Source organism: Mus caroli, unplaced genomic scaffold (genome assembly GCF_978045245.1).
Source record: "Mus caroli unplaced genomic scaffold, Mus_caroli_1 scaffold_15, whole genome shotgun sequence".
Lineage (NCBI taxonomy): Eukaryota > Metazoa > Chordata > Mammalia > Rodentia > Muridae > Mus > Mus caroli.
Genome location: NW_028227270.1, coordinates 55,596,140 through 55,614,379, shown reverse-complemented (window position 1 = coordinate 55,614,379; position 18,240 = coordinate 55,596,140). Strand labels below are relative to the sequence as shown.

General features: G+C 40.0%; 1 pseudogene; it reads left to right on the top strand.

Annotated features, from left to right (window-relative positions):
* The first annotated feature begins 4,706 nt into the window (after positions 1-4,706).
* On the top strand, positions 4,707-5,915 carry LOC110308684 (methylmalonic aciduria type A homolog, mitochondrial pseudogene; annotated as a pseudogene).
* The last annotated feature ends 12,325 nt before the right edge of the window (positions 5,916-18,240 follow it).

The following is an 18,240-nucleotide window of genomic DNA, read 5'->3' as shown; positions in this document are numbered from 1 at the left end:
AGCCAAGGGGACACCTGGATCAGACTTAGATTCCGAGTTTTCTTTCAGTGTGGCATATATCTTCTCTGTGTCTTCATTGCAAAATCATTCCACTCATTTGTTCTATGAACATACCTGTTGTCCACACTTGGTCCATAGGATGTCAAGCATTTGGCTTGGTGGTAAAAATGGCTAGACTATAACATGCAGTTGCTAAAGAAATACCAGAGAACAAATTGAATTAGAAAAATTGTTAGCAGAAAAGAGAAATTTTCTAGAATTGACATTTTCACAAAAATTAGTATTTCCAGGAAAGTCGCTCAACATTAGTATTAAATTGTTGCAAATCGAAGTGATGCTAATTATATTTCATGCTTTGCTTGCATGTTCACTATGGAAACGTCCACTATGTGGCTTATTTGGACAGGGAAATAAACATTTGTAAAAAAAATAAAATAAAAAACAGCTTTAGATTAAAATTTCAGAAGTTATAGCTTGACTACTTCACTAGGCTTGGTTGGTTTTTATTATAAAACAATTTGGCCATTGTTGTTTCGGATCCAGGCACTCGCATGAACACTGACTGAGAAACTCCTGACAGATGCTTCCCAGAATTGCTAGGAACAGAATTTCAGTCCCTTAGAGGGTTTTAGTGGCCCTCCTAGTGCATCTGTAGTGTCCAGCAGATAATGCAGAAAAATGTAGGTAAGAACCAGGATGCTTTATTGACTGTTGTATACTGTTTTCAATAAGAAAAATGGGCCCACTTTTGGCATGTGGGACTGGAGTTGATGTGTGCTAACCATTGGTCAAGAGGGAGGCTGCAGAGTCTGAGTCTCATACATAGATGCTATGTATTCATCTCTGCACACTGAGAGAACCATATCTACCTCCTCTTCAGTGCTCTTGGTTCCTGCTTTGTAAAGACTTTCCCCAGTGCATGCAGCCCCTGTGACTAATCCCGCCATCTTTTAGATAGAAGTGATGGAACACTAAGCAGATCCCCGGACATTCAAAGATGCTTTTAGGAAAATATTTATCTACAGACATGAATATTCATACAAGGTGGGTCTCCAGAGATCATCTGCTCTGGGCAGGGTCTTCCTTACTAGATCTGATGCTACCTTAGTACAAATGATTCGTGTCCAAAACCAAGGAGCCATCTCAGGAACACAAATGCTACATGGTAAGGACTTTGGCTTTTTAACTTTAGGTGAAAAGACAAGTGGGAAAGTTCTTATTGGGAAAAGATCAAAACAAACTTTACAGTGGCTTCAGGTCTAAAATGGAGTCTATTATGATGAGCTGTAGGGCCCTTCAGGGAATCGTTTGATTCTAAAAATGGAACAAAATCAGATAGCCGCACTGACAATCCCACACTGCCTCTGTGGACGACTCCACCTTTCCAGTGGGTGACAGGTGCCCACCCGTGAGAACATTGCTGCTGGGAACATAACATCCTGGAGGGATTTTAACCTTCAACTTTTCACAACAGATCTTGCATAGCTCTAGGGGGATTTTCTGGTACTAAGCAGAACAACAGATCTATTTTTTCCTGTTCTCATTTGCATTCTTGTATTTGTATCATTGATAAGAAGGAGGCAGGATGGGACCTGAAATGATTCATTAGGTAAAGATGCTTTCGGCATCAATGACCAAACCAGTCCACATAACCCTCGTGAAGAAGGATCCTAAAGCTCACATACTAGGATGCTAACATCTCAGTCTTTTTAAAAGTGTTTACCACCAAACTTCTAATACTTCTTCACAGCTCTGGTCCACTTTCTTCCTTGGAAACACTCATAATAAATCCTCTCTGATTCCAACACTATCTGTGTATCTCTGTCTTATTTGTTGTTCCGGGACACAAGAACCTAAGAACTTAGCAGGAGCCCTCTGGGCTTTACTACATACTGATAACAATGGGAACTTAGCTAGCACACAGAAGTACAGAATCCGAATACAGCTCATTTACCTCTGGAGGCAGACTATGTACTTGACTTTCAAATGTTAATAATCTTAACACAAAACTTTGCTTTCAATTTTCAACTCTCTTGCCTATTTCTGCTACCTTTAATGTAACTCATTTATATACCACCCCTGTTGTGGTTTGAATGGAAAAATGTCTCCCATAGGCTCATATGTCAGGACATTTTCTCTTCAATTGGTGGTGCCATTTGATGAGGCTTTAGAGCCTTTAGAAGGTACAGCCATGCTGGAAGAAGTCCATCACCGGTGCCAGGCTTTGAGAACATATAGTCTCACTCCATTTTCTGCTACTGTGTATGGATAAAATATGATTAGCCATTTACTGTTCCTGTTGCCTGCCACTGTGGACTCTAGCCCTCTGGAATAATGCACCAAAGTAAACCTTCTATAAGTTGCTTCTGGTCCTCCCTTCCTCCCTCCGTCCCTCCCTTCCTCCCTCCCTCCCTCCTTTCCTTCCTTCCTTCCTTCCTTCCTTCCTTCCTTCCTTCCTTCCTTCCTTCCTTCCTTCCTTCCTACTAGATCTGTCTATCTATCTATCTATCTATCTATCTATCTATCTATCTATCTATCTATCTATCTCTTTTATCTATTTATTTATTTTATATATGATTGTTTTCGTTGCATGTATGTATGTGCACCACACATTTTCCAGGTGCCTGAGGAGGTCAAAAGAGGACATCAGATGCCCTGGAACTAGAAGTATGGGTGACTGTGGGTCACTGTATGAGTGTTGGGAAACAAACCAGGTCCTCTGCAAGAGCAGCAAGTGTTTTAACAACAGAAGCATCTTTCCAGAATTACCTTTTATTTATTTTATTTTATTGGACATTTTATTTATTTACATTTCAAATGGTATCCCCTTTCTCGATCCCCCCCCGAAACCCCTATCCCATCCCCTTCCTCCAGCTTCTATGAGGGTGTGCCCCCATTCACCCATCCACTCTTGTCTCCGTGCCCTCGAATTTCCCCTACACTGGGGCATAGAGCCTTCACAGGACCAAGGGCCTCTTCTCCCATTGACGGCCGACAAGGCCATCCTCTGCTACATATGCAGCTGGAGCCATGGGTCCCTCCATTGTACTCTTTGGTTTGTGGTTTAGTCCCTTGGAGCTCTGGTGAGGGGGGGGGGGTCTGGTTGGCTGATATTGTTGTTCTTTCTATGGGGTTGCAAACCCCTTCAGATCCTTCAGTCCTTTCTCTAACTCCTCCATTGGGGACCCAATGATCAGTTTAGTGGTTGGCTGCAAGCATCTACATCTGTATATATCAGACTCTGGCAGAGCCTCTCAGGAGACAGCTATATCAGGCTCCAGTCAGCATGTACTTCTTGGCATCAACAATACTGTCTGGGTTTGGTGACTGTATATGGGATGGATCCCCAGGTGGGTCAGTCTCTGGATGGCCTTCCCTTCAGTCTCTGCTCCACACTTTGTCTCCCTATTTGCTCCCATGAGTATTTTGTTACCCCTTCTAAGAAGGACAGACGCACTCAAACTTCGGTCTTCCTTCTTCTCAAGCTTCATGTGGTCTATGAATTGTATCTTGGATATTATGAGCTTTTGGGCTAAAACTGGAAAATGTTAATGAAATGGATGATATTCTAGACAGATACCATATCCCGAAGCTAAATCGAGATCAGGTAAACTATCTAAAAAGTCCCATTACCCTTAAGGAAATAGACGCAGTCATTAAAAAACCTTCCAACCCCCCAAAAAGCCCAGGACCAGATGGTTTTTGAAATGACTTTTTAAAAACACCTTGAAGGAACTTGTGTTAAGATAGTTTTGAAAGTATCAGGCCATTCCTGTAATGATGAATCACATGTAATCACAAGCAGGGAGGGTAATATTGCTGAGGCTTGTTCCAGTGGCTTGTAGAATTCAAACTTTGCATACTAATTTACATTCAACTTAAAATTCTTGGATCTCAGTGGACAGCTGTATGAATAATTTTGTTCTCATTAAGATGCAAATGAGGGAGGGAAGAGAGAATAAAGCTATTTCAGAGAATATATCAGGAGTGGACATGACTTTTTCAGCTCTACATTTTACTATGTCCTTCTTAATTTGCTGCTTCTTGTTTTAAATTCGATATCCCCCATCTTTCTTCACAAAATAGGGGGAATTAGATAATCATTAAAAATATAAATACTTGAGAAACTAGAATTTTAATTGAAGATTCTTTAGGATAGTCTCATATAGTTTTTCTTGTGTTTTTATTTATGGTCTGCATTGTAGGGACCTTTTAAGCATCAAGCAAGATATAAATTTGTGTCATATGGTTTATTGTGCTCGTTAATTTTAACTGTTAACTTGAAGAAACCTATAATCACTTGGAAAGAAAGTCTTCATGAAGAGGTATCTAGATCAGTTTTGTTTGTGGGCATGTGTGTAGGAGATTGTCTTAGTTGATAATCAAGGTAGGAAGATGCAGCCCACTGTAGGCAGCACCATTCCCTAGGAAGGGGACTCTGAACAGTATAAGTAAGGAGAAAGCTAGTTGACAGCGGGCAAACAACCAAATAGGCTACCATGCATCCATTTCTTTCTGCTCTTGACTGCAGATGTGATATGTCTAACTGCCCACTTAATTCCTGCCCAATTAAATGCTTTCTTTCAAGTTGCCTTGGTCATGGTGTCTCTTCACAGCAATAGAACAGTAATTAAGACTTATTAAGGCTGCACGGCCTCGCAAGGGCCATTCATAAATCACACTAAGTCAGAAAGTATCAGGTTACAGACAAAATGACTATTTCCACGCTGCTACTTTCTCCTAATTGGCGTTTACTAACCTGCCTCTCAAGAGTGCCTTCCCCACAGCTCCTTCACTCAAGTCTCCCTGCACCGGGACCCCTAGGTGCTCTGCCAAACTGTTTTGGACACCATTGTACTAAGAGGGTGCTACTGTCTGACGGCTTCAGGAGAACATTATGTGTCCAGGCAACCTTGAAGGACCACACAGAAGGACTTTCTGATAAAGAACAAAGATTTGTGAATAGACTTTATACAGGTTTAGTTCAAGGACAGAGAGCGTGCCTAGCGGAGGCCATAACTCTCCTGGAATCAACTCACACCAGGAAGAAGGAGCTGGCTCAGGTGCTCCTGCAGGAGCTGCGGAACCAAGGAAACCCCCTCACATTTCGAGTAGGACTGTCCGGGCCCCCTGGAGCAGGAAAATCAACATTTATAGAATGTTTTGGGAAAATGCTGACTGAGCAAGGGCACAGGTTATCTGTGCTAGTTGAGGATCCATCTTCTTGCACCAGTGGTGGGTCCCTCTTAGGTGATAAAACCCGGATGATTGAGCTGTCAAGAGATATGAATGCTTACATTCTCCTCTCCTACCAGTGGGACTCTAGGAGGGGTGACAAGGACCACAAATGAAGCCATTGTGTTGTGTGAAGGAGGGGGCTATGACATCATTCTTATTGAAACAGTCGGCGTTTGGGCAGTCGGAGTTTGTTGTGGCTGACATGGTCGATATGTTTCTTTTATTGCTGCCGCCAGCAGGAGGGGATGAACTGCAGGGTATCAAAAGGGGTATAATTGAAATGGCAGATTTGGTTGTTATAACTAAATTTGATGGAGACTTGGTTGTGCCAGCCCGCAGGATCCAAGCTGAGTACGTGAGCGCACTCAAGTTGCTCCGTAGGCGCTCGGAAGTCTGGAGACCAAAGGTGATTCGCATTTCTGCCAGAAGTGGAGAGGGCATCACTGAGATGTGGGACACACCAAATGCTGGTCAGTGGGGAGCTGGCTGCCAAGAGATAGACACAGCACAAAGTCTGGATGTGGAATCTCATTCAGGAAAACGTCTTAGAACACTTCAAGACCCATCCCAGCATCTGAGAACAGATTCCGGTGATGGAGAGAGAGCTCCTCAGTGGAGCCCTCTCCCCAGGACGAGCAGCAGACTTATTGCTAAAAGCTTTTAAAAGCAGACACTAATAAATTTATCCTGTGCAATCAAAAAAAAAAAAGACTTATTAAAGACAGGATTGAGGAGTTTTGCTTCCCATAAGAATAGGGTTGGTGAGATGAAGGTGAAGTCATACTACATGACAAAGTGTTTCCGTTACTTGTGGCTCATAGAGCTCCAATGTGTATTTAAGAACAAGAAAGTAGGAGATGAAAAAAGCTCAAGTGCAGTCATCAGGAAGTTTTATGCAGAGAAAGCTAATTTACAAATTTGCCACATGAAGCTCTCTGAACATTGTTTATATAAGGCGTCTACTATTTTGTCTCATTCACCTTCATATGTACACACCTGTGCACATATGTACATACATGCACAAGTTAATAAACACCTAATTAGTTTTAATGTTCTATTTGTAAATATACCAAGTATTTTATGTATATAGATTTGTTGGAGGTCAGAATATCATCTTATGCATAAGGAGTCTAGCATGAGGGGGCTGGAGAAATGGCCCAGAAGTTAAGAACATTTGATTCTCATCTAGAGGACCAGAGTTCAATTCCCATCACCCAGGTCAGGTGAGTTAAAACTACTTGAAACTCTAGTTGCAGGAATAAAAAAAGGTAAATTTAGGTAAGTCCACCCTCTTCCTTGCTGCTCCTATTTCTCCCAATAGTCAATAGTTTCTCAGTATTCATGGAACTATGTCTTCAGAAAACCTTTTTCTGTATTCTGTGGCATGAGCGCACATAGGCACGCACACACACACACACACACACACACACACACACACACACACTAAAACGAGTCTCTTAAAAAAAGACTCTACCATTAGATACTGTGATGGAAGAAAGAAGAACTGGAAGAGTTCTAAGTCTTTGGTTTTTAAAAACTGTGTTTGTTAGAAACATCTCCCATACTCATTTAAAATACTGAAATCCCTCTTATACTTTGCCTCCAGTGACTGTATTGAAGCAGGTAATTTATAGAGATAGATTAGCAACCATGGACCCCTACCTACATCAAGTTAAATATATATTCTGCTCCATACAGAGCAACAGGCCACTCTAACTTAACATCTTTAATAGAAATCTCCCAGTTAATCCTGTGTGTGTGTGTGTGTGTGCATGTGTGTATGATATCAAACATTCTGAAACATATCCTGGATCTAGAGGCAATAGGCTGATCCAGTTTGGACTGTTTCCGGGAAGATGTGCAGTAAGGCAAATTGTAGCTCCTGTGTGAACTCTAAGAGAAACGCCCCTATTTACCATCTTACCTCTATGCATATTTAGGCATATATACAATTAAAATCAAAAGCATCCTCAGAAACGACCTCCATCATAAACAAAGGCCTGCATATCTTGAATCTGTCAATCAGCACAGAAAACCACCGACACTCTTTCCCCTAGCAACCAGCTCCTCCTGGACCCATGGACCCCTAGCAACCAGCTCCTCCTGGACCCATGGAAGGAAACCCTGAGAAGCAAACCAGGGTTCATTATCCAGCACTCTGACTCTGAGGCTGTTGCTCCCTTACAGTGTGTGTATTCTGTACTTCCATTTTGGTTTTGGACAGAACCTCTTGCTGATTCATTATTTGGGTATACTTCCTCAAGTCTTTGAACAGGATACCAGGAACCTAGAAACACCCAGTCTAGAAAGATAACCACTGGAAGTGTTACCAGGAAAATCATGGTCTCCTCTTTGGGTTCTTTGTCTCATTAATAAAATAATTTAAGAACAGACTAAAAAAGAAGTTGGAGGAAAAATTTGAGTTAAAAAAAAATCTAGGCAGCTCCTGGTGGAGGGCGATAGATAAGAGGAAAAGAGAAAACCATACCATTCCAGTTGAGCCAGCGTGGAGATCTACTACATGGCAGAGAGGCAGGCATGTAGAGATGAAGAAGGCTTTAGAAAGAGAGTAAGGAAACCCAGAGGACCTGAGAAGGCGTACTCAGGATCTGGCTAGCATTAGAAAAAGATATAAGAAAATGAAAATTTAGACTTTTATGTATTAGGGAGGTGAGAAGGCCCAACAGGGCTTCATGGTGCTCAAGAGTAGAAATTTGGGGGATGGAAAAGTACATTAAGTAAAAATTTATACCTCCTACAGATTTAGCACAGCTTAGGACTGATATGTCTTTGACCAGGCAAATGAGATTAACTCCTAAGCTAAGAGATGTTGGCACATAGAGTCCATTCTTTTCAGTAGCAGTAATGATTTTATTCCAGTAGCTCTGTTTTCCAATGAGGGTATGTTCACTGCACCTGCCAATAGCCCTCTCAATAAAGGAAGTGTTCTCATTTATGTTTGAAAGGGTCACACAGTCTTAGAAGCAGTCACATTTATGGAGACTTGGACATCTTGCTTGCTAAGACAACTATGTGAGATAAGATAATATTGGGTAATCAGAAATTCTGGGAAAAGCACAAGAATTTTTGTAATCATACCCAGTGTGATTTCCTTTGGAAAAAAAATGCAGATCTTTGACAGTGTATTAAAAACCAAGACCGCACATTCTCCTCCCTGGTACATGCCATGCTGGGCACTGCTGTGTTGCTGCCAATTTTTAAGCACTATAGAGCTTTTGAAATGAACCAGCAATTGTTGAGAGACTTCATTATTTTCAGCCTAGGAGAATAAAATAATTCATTTTAACTCAGAAACAATTCTCTGTCTGACTGGAAAAACCATCAGCATTGAGAGGTGACTGAATTTCATGTCTGTGAATCCTGCTACACATTACAACCTTTTGATCAATCTGGGAAATGCTAGTGTGGTGATAACATTAAAGAATAAACAAGCTCTCAACAAAAGGGAATGGGCAGAAAATTAAATAACAAGAGGAAGGCATCAAGAAGACGAAGCATAGCCAAGGTGGAAATGGTCAATTTTGTCAAAAACTCTGGGGCTCCTGATGCTTTCATTTGTCCTCTGAAACTAGGTCTCCGTTTTGCCCAGGCCATAATAAGATTCAAAGGAATAAAATATGGTATGAATAGGAATGAGCATGATGCAAAACTACTGAATAAAGATGAAAAGCATGAAGCTAAAAGGAATCCTGATGACCACATTTAGGACTCATTTGATAGAATTTTATAAACATGTCTGCCAACTTCTGCAAACCTGCAGTTAGAGAAAAACAAGAAAGACAAACTAACAACAAACACAAGAAGTGCCAGGGGGATTCACAGCATCAGTCTGTTTATGTCCTCAGCTGACAGAAACACAGAAAAACTCAACTTCAATAATGTGTATCTTTAAATCCTTGATGTTTTAAAAACACAGGAGGATGCCAAAGTGAGATGAATCCAAAAGCTACAAAAGAGAAATTTCATGATGTTACTGATTAGCAAGTTAGAAACAGTAAGTGAAGTTTTCTGAGCTCTATGGTCTATCATCTCCTCTGAGTACTGCCATAGATCCGAGCACATCTTTACCAACACAGACTCACCTTCCTGATTCACCCACTTCTTTTGTATATGTTTGTATGTGCATGGGGATCTCTCTCTGTCTCTCTCTGTCTCTTTCTCTGTCTCTGTCTAGTTCTCTCTGTCTATGTCTCTCTTTCTCTGTCTCTGTCTCTCTCTCTGTCTCTCTGTATATGTAGGCCAGAGATTGACATCAGATTTTTTTTTTTTTTTGAGACAGGGTTTCCCACTGAACCTAGAGCACACTGATTGCCTAGACTGTTGGGTCAATAATCTCCAGGTATCCTCCCATTTCTGTCTCTTTAGCAGAATGGAATTGCAGATGTATTCATGTCACGTCATGGTTGCTGGGGATCCAAACTCAGCTCCTCATGCTTGCACAGTAAGCACTTTATTGACTAAGTCTTCACCCTAACCCCAGGACTTTTTTTTTCTGCCTTAAATTTTATCAATGCCATGTTTTGCATTATATCTTGTTGGAAATGTAGGTGTGTTCTAGATACTGGGTAATACAGACAACCTTTCAGTAAACACTATTTGCACAACCACAAAAGTAAATAGTAAATTTTGTGCTCTTGTCACCACCATATTAGACTTGAGTTATTCTACTTTTACTTCAAAGGGTAATCTATTGTACTGGCTGGTTTTGTGTGTCAACTTGACACTGCTGGAGTTATCACAGAGAAAGGAGCTTCAGTTGGGGAAGTTCCTCCATGAGATCCAGCTATGGGGTATTTTCTCAATTAGTGATCAAAGGGGAAAGGCCCCTTGTAGGTGGGACTATCTCTGGGCTGGCAGTCTTGGGTTCTATAAGAGAGCAGGCTGAGCAAGCCAGAGGAAGCAAGCCAGTAAAGAACATCCCTCCATGGCTTCTGCATCAACTCCTGCTTCCTGACCTGTTTGAGTTCCAGTCCTGACTTCCTCTGGTGGTGAACAGCAATGTGGAAATGTAAGCTGAATAAAAAACCCTTTCCTCCCCAACTGCTTCTTGGTCATGATGTTTGTACAGGAATAGAAACCCTGACCAATACACCTATCAAAGTTAGGGTATGCATAGCTTTGGGTTCCGACTGTCCCTGCTTGGTTGAGAAAATGAGTTTCTGAAAATGTTTGTTGGATTTTAACTATAGTGAAGAGGGCCATATCATTCTTTGATGTGCCTGCTGCAAGTGCTCATCTCTGCTAAGCTTCCATATTGCAACTATTGTAAAAAGAGAATCAGAAAGGCCACTTCCTTAAGTTTATTGATCTTATAAAGATTTCCTGGGATTGGGAACAAATCAAACATTAGTGGAGTGATTTTAATTGTACTACAATAACCAGGTTAAGCTGTTTCACTCTATGAACACTTCCATTCATAGCAAGGAGAAGAGAAGAGTGACCAAGAGAGAGGTCCAGAGGTAAGAGTAAATCATAGTGTGGTCTCTCCCTTCATATAATCTTACAGCCAGTCTCTCCTGCAAGGTCATCTGACAAGTTGCAGATCTATCTATAAGTCCTCAGCTTTTCCTTTTCCCAACATGAGACTCCTCAGAAAATAGAAAATTCTGATTTCCTGGGGTCCATTGACCCCAATAGTCTTAATTAGGTAAAGGGAAGGGCACAAGTGTCTTTTTGAGGGTGTTTTTGTTCCAACCTGGACAGTCACATTGGACTGAACAGTCTTTGGGGAATTGATTGCACATAAAGATTGAGACCAACACCATAAACTTGGAAATGGGTGAGTTTGTCACTGAGAAGTTGTTGAGCCATAGGCCTAGCAAAGAACATTAGCTGCAGAGTATGGAGAAAAGGGAGAAGACTCGAATGTAGAGTTGACAAAGGAACATCAAAGAACACAGATTTATGCCATGTGTAGACACAAAGGTGTACATGCTCCTATTGATTTACAGGCATCACAGCTGGAGGATGACATCTGTACCATTTTCCTGCTTCTCCTTTCTTTAGATCAAGACCTGATAAGAAGGAAATCTTTGTAGAAGTGAGTTTGGTCAAAAACCACATAAATATCTATTGGGAGAAAGGAGGTCTCTGTCAGTGTTTGTGTTGATTGTCAACTTGACAGAATCTAGAATAACATGGAAAATGACCAAGCCTGTGGGGATTATGTAGATTTTAATAGAATTTTAAAGACATGTCCACAGTGGGTGGCACCATTCCCTGGCTGAGGGACCTTGGGCTACATAAATGGGAAGAAGCGGCCTGTGTTCATCACTCTGCTCTCCAGTTATGGATGTGATGTGATCAGCTTCTCAGCTCCTGCTGCCTTGACTTCTCTGCAGCGATGAGAACTATGAGCTAAAACAAACCATTTCTCCTTTATGTTGCTTTTGTCAGGGTATTTTATCTCAGCAACAGAAAAAGAAATAGAAATAATCTCCCATACTAAGCATCTGCAGAAATGAACCCTGAGGCTCATTAGACCTTCAAAAGATCCTAAGCCTACATCACTATATTGGTAACTGAGGCATGAAAAGAGAAGGGGTGTGTCAAGAAAGAAGTCTCCTTCCTGTACTCGAACACGTGTGCTTGCTCGCATGAGCACATGCTCACACACACAGATACACATTCCAAGGGTGTGAGTGTTAGTGGTTGGAAAAATTGAAATAATTTCTCCAAGTTGCCTTAATCTGTTTTCTATTGTTACAATAAAATTTCTAAGGCTGGGTGATTCTTAAACAGCAGACTATTGGCTCATAGTTCTAGAGCTAGGAAGTTAAAAACACGACATAGTAAGGGTCTCATGTTGCTTCAGCTCACATCAGAAAGGCAATTTTAGGTGTTTCTCCTTCCCAAAATGTAATTGAAATTCAAGAAGAGTGGTCCATAGAGATTCTGCTGGTGTCCAGATGGGCACTGCTGCCTTTTCTTGTGATCAACTGTATTATTGGAAATTAATTGGTATTTACACCTGTGCTAAGTTGTCAGCCAGCCCACAAAGGCTTAGTATTCATAAGGCATTTATACTTAAATGGGAATTTTATATTACTATTTTGATTCCACTCATATATCTTCACACTTAAGCTTTTAATAAAATCACGTAAGTATAAAATTTAGGCTGACCAGATGTCTGAGTGGATAAAGGTACTTGTTACCAAGGCTGGTGGTTTCCACAAAGAAGGAAAGAACTGACTTCTGAAAGCTGTCTTCTGGTTTCCATTCATTTGTTATGATAGATAACACACACACACACACAGACACACACACACACACACACACACATGTACTTAATCATTTAATATGTCAGGTTACTTTTGGGGAAATGCTGACAGCTATCTTTTAAAATGAAAATTAAAAAGGAAAATATTATTTTAAGCATCATTTTATTAGTTCATGTACTTTGTGAGAATACTGGAAAAAGTAAAACACGACTTTTAAAAAGATTTATTTAATTTATTTATCTTTTAAATTTGTATTTATTTGTTCAATGTGTATAAGTGCTTGCTGGCATGTATGTCTGTGCACCAGGTGCCTAGGTCTCATGAAGAACAAAATGTCAGCTGCCATGTGGATGCTAGGAACCAATTTTATATCCTCTAGAAGAGCAGACAGTGCTCTTAACTATTGAGCCATCTCTTCAGTCTCCTAAAGATTTATTTTTATTCTGAATTATATGTATGTGTTTGTGTCTCTGTGAATGTACACATGAATGATGGCATTAGATCCCCCAGAACTAGAGTTACAGGCAGTTATGAGCCATCTGACTTGGGTACTATGATTCTCTGGAAGAATTGCCCTCAACTGCTGAGGTATCTGTATAGCCCCCATGCTGTTTTCTGAGACAAGCTATCTCACTGGGACCTGAGGTCTGCTGACTAGGATAGCTTGGAAGGCCAGCAAACCACAGGGATCTGCCCATCACTGCCTTCCCAGCTCTGGGACTATGAGCATCTTCTACCATCCGTGCCTCTGGGGATGGACCTCAAGATCGTCATGCTTGTGGAATATGCACTTTACTACTAAGCATCTCCTAGTCCTGTATCGATTGTCCTAAAATATGAGCTTGTTTTTCTGTGATTGAGACCATTGTTTTTCAGCTTGTTGACCCAATTATCACAGAGTTGTTAAAAGTGGCTTAGGTCTTCCCATGAATCAAATCCATTTTTAAAAGCTGGAAGTTCATAGTAGCTCTTTGTTTTTATATTTGCTTTTATATTATTAGCATAGATGATATGCCCAATTTGTAATACATTCTCTGGGAATGTTTACAGAGGATAGATGGAGAACTGAATAACTTAATGTTCTTTTCACTACACATATTTTTCTTTCAGTATTAAATACTTCTCTCTTGTAAGTTTCCATTTATTTTTAATAAACAAAAAATGGTTTCAACGGAAACTTTATCTTAAATTATGTATTAAAATTACTGTTAGCCTCCCCAGGAAAGATGCGAAATGTCAAGCTAAAGCAAATGAAAATATTAATGCAGATGCTTTCTAAAGTAACACAATTATGTTCACAATCCCATTGTTTGATAACAACAACAACTACAAAACAAAAACAAAAAGAGGAAAAAGATTCCAAACACAGCCGTTTACTCAGGAATGATAGCTAGTTCACAGGATTAATCTGTTCTTCTCCCATAGCTGCTTCCATCAGAGAGAATCTCTGCTTCCTTTGTAGAGGAAATTATTTTAAATTTCCTTCTAAATGTAAAAATAATGAACTACAGAAGAGATGCACTTAGGTAAGGTTTGTGGATATTCCTTCTCAAGCTTGACTTGTCTGTGTATCTAGGGTGATTGCTAGGGTGGAGGTCCTAGAACTATTCTGAGGTGCTGCTCTTGAAGTGGACCAGCAGGCTTCACCACCCCTCAAGGTCAGGAATTAGGTGGTTTCTGTTTCTCATCTCGGCTTACATTATTCATAAAGATTCTACATTACAAAGTGCTTGTCTAAGATCTTCATTTTTCTTTTTCCCCCCTTTTTCATTTTTTATTAGATATTTTCTTTAATTACATTTCTTTTTTTATTGAGGAATATTTATTTATTTAAGGCATTTTTAAAAATATTAGATATTTTTTTATTTACATTTCAAATGCTATCCCAAAAGTTCCCTATACCCTCCCCACCCTGCCCTGCTCCCCTACCCACCCACTCCCACTTCTTGGCCCTGGCATTCTCCTATACTAGGGCATAGAACCTTCACAGGACCAAGGGCCTCTCCTCCCATTGATGGCCAACTAGGCCATCCTCTGCTAGAGCTATTTAGCTATTATGTGACTTGAATAATCAAAGCAGCTCTCTTCACAAACCTGGCTCAAATCTTCTTCCTCTTTTTTGTTTTTTATCAAACAATGGGATTGTGAACATAATTGTGTTACTTTAGAAAGCATCTGCATAGATTAATATTTCCATTTGCTTTAGCTTGACATTTCTCATTATTTTTAAATCAGGTCCCTTTTTCATAAGCATGTAAGAAAATAACATGATCAGAACCTATCAAAATACAGCAAGAACCAGAATTTAGTGATAGGCAAAGAATTTTTGTAAGAATTTTGAGATGATTGATTGTAAATGAATCATTTATTCTAGCTAGCCTGTAAAAAAGACACACACACACACACACACACACACACACACACAAAAAAAAAAAAAACAAAAAACAAAACCCTGGTATTTTGCTTGCAAGCTGTAAGCCCAGATTGGGCCAGTTCTATGCTATTCTCACCTATATGCAAACAACATACCCCTTGCTACTTGCTGTTTGAGTCTTACCCAGGCTGTTTCTGCTCCTGCTTCCTGCCTGTCTTCAGGGTCCACTTCTCCTGGTCATGTGCTCATGATCTCTCTGTCTTCTCTTTCCTTCTCCCCCTGGTCTCTCCTGAGATACTCACTAGATCCTCAAGTCTCACCTTCCTCTCTTTACTGCCCAATTATAGGCTCTAGCCTTTTATTAACCAATCAACTTTATATTATTGAGCAACGTTTATATAACAAAGGCCAGTGTACATAAGAATGCACTTGTCTGCAACCAGATCTTCGGGTTTAGAATTTAGCATTTGTATATATAGCACCAGACCAACCCCCCAAAATTGATCACAGGATGGGTAAGAATGTTTCTGAAGACTCTACCTAAAGGATCTGATAGATAAAACCATTGTAAAGTTAATGAGTCCAGGGACCAGAGAAGTAACAGAAAGGATGAAAATTATCTAGGGTAGAAGTCAACACTAAATAAAAAGAAACCAAATCAAGGCCCTGATGCCTCCTCTAGGGAGACTTTGATGCCTGCTTGTCAAAGTTAGACTTTTTTGTTGTTAGCAGTTGAAAGTGTAGATCTCTTTTTCATTGGTGTCTAGGTTCACAGCTGTGGTTTGTCATGAGGGGGACTTGGCTTTTACATCAAATGGTTTCAACTGGTTTGACACACTTTCATGTTCCAGACAACACCTCACCCTTTGTTATTTTGTTATTAGCCAGAGGCTCCATTACTATAATGAATACCTGAGAGAAATTGTCTAGAAAGAAAACCTCATTTTGGCTCACAGCTTCAGAGATTTTGGTTTATGATCAGCTATTTCTGTTACTTTTGCAACTATAGTAAGGTAGGCACATCTTGGTGGAATGACATGGTGGCAGAAAATTTCTCACCTCTGGAAGCCAGGAAACAGGAATAAATCAGGAAGAAGAAAAGGCCAAGATGTACTTCTTAAGGCACATACCCCATGTGATCCATTCCCACCACATAGGCCTCAATTCCAGAGTTCCACCACATCACAGTAGTCTCCTTGAAATTTGATACTGCTAGTGAATAAGAGTGAATTAGTCAGCATCATGTTGATATGTCTCTTAAGTGCCATCAGAGACATACCCAGAGGTGTGCTTTATTTGTATTTAGATGTTTCCAACCATTCAAGATTAACCACCACAGTTACCATCTGACTCATGTCTCATGATTGTCTGCAGCAAATCTAACAGTACATTGCCTAGCTAGACAGCCTATGGGATTGGTGAGTCTCTTCTGACTTTTCTTGGGACAGATGAATAAACATCTGTCCATTCTAGTATTGGTACAGGTCAAAGAAACACTCACACCCAATTCTACTTTGGTAAGCCAGTGACTTTATTGAGTTTACTTACAAGAGTGTGGATGACGCAAAGGTGGATGTACCACTGAAAAGCCTACCCCAGCATGGTGATGACTCATGAAAACTGAATCCCTGGCATACTCTCTGTTCCTAAATTTCTGGTGCCATATTTCAGGGAACTGTGCTCTTGATATACTATCTGGCAGGAATAAAGATACTCTAAGGAGACATTTGTGCTTCCCCGCATCCAGCTACCAGGCTGTTAGGCAATGCACTTCTACGATTTAGAATTCTATAAGGAATCTCATGCTGGAAGAAGAAAAAGACCCAGGCTCTGCTGCAGTGTGTGTGTGTGTGTGTGTGTGTGTGTGTGTGTGTGTGTGAGAGAGAGAGAGAGAGAGAGAGAGAGAGAGAGAGAGAGAGAGAGAGATTATTTCTCAAACAAGATTTAATACAGTGCCAACAACTTGTCAGACCATCTTGCAAGAGAGAGAGTGACTAGAATGGAGATAATAATGACTGGACCAGACTTTGGCCATTCTGCTTAGTCATACCTCTTGTACTTTATTTATAACTAAAGCTCATATTAGGCTCCCAAAAGATGGATGTGGTGTAAACCACTGGACCCATTTGTTCCTCTTCTAGTAGAACCCACATAAAACGAATCTCCTTTTTTTTATTATTATTAATTTGTACTTTTATTTGGCTATGGCAGCTGAGCCTACCTTATCAGGGCTGCCATGCCCAGGCTTTGACCTCAACTCTGGTAACATTGAATCACATGCATTGGTCAACCTACACAATCTAAGATACAACTAATATCTGAGAATGACAGAGTGCAGATAGTAAGTGTAGAGGTTTTTTTTGGGGGGGGGCAATATTAGTAAAGACTAAAAATTTGGCTCATTCACCTGGCATGTAAAATGACATTATAAATATTATTGTTCTATGATAAAAGATAATTAATCTTTTTCTTTTAATACACTGTCTGGACATAGTAAGTGCTTACTAACTATGAACCTTATGTTAGACATAATTGTGTGTGACACTGCATGTTAGTCTCTGACAAACTCACTCAAGCTTCTGTGCCAGACTTTGTGATCTGCTAAGAGGAAACTGGCATCATTATTGGCAAAGCAATTTTCCAGAAAGAATTTTCTTTTTTAAAGAGCACAAATGCTACATATCTCTATCCTTGAGAAAATCTAAGTCTTTCATTGAATATGAGGCAAATGTCTAAACAATAGAAATGGTAATGTGGATGAGAGAATATACCTTTGATTTACAATGGGACAGACTTCATTGCTTGTCTTCCTGGGAGTGAGGATTGCTTAATTGCTTTGCCTTTCATTTTCAAAAAATACAGTTTATAATTTTTTAATGGTAAATGACTAATGCACTAAACCTCTCAAGATATCTTTTAGTGAATGTCACTCTGTGTGAAAGGAAAGCAGCAATTGTTTCTAGACAATTCTGGAAGGTAATGTGATAATGAGAAGCCTCAGACTTCACATCCCAAATCCAGCATCAGTAAGAGAATTCACTGATTATATATAAAGTTCCTTAAAGACACATTGTAGGACTCTAGGAATAATTAGTTAAAATACTGCTTAATAGAATCCTGATAATGATGTCAGGGAGCCAGTTAGACTAGACAGACAGGGCCTAGAGACTACTGAAGATGGGCCCTCTTCCCTTATAATCACCTTTGCTACCCCTTAATGTAAGAACTATAAAAATGCTACAAAATCTGTGTTTACAAAATGAGATTAAAATATTTTATCTCCCCATCTTATAAGACATTTATGAAAATGTTTTAATCCTCCCTACCCATTAAAACCTTTGTTTACACAAAGGTCTACTGCTCCATTCTAGAAATTTGATGGCCTGG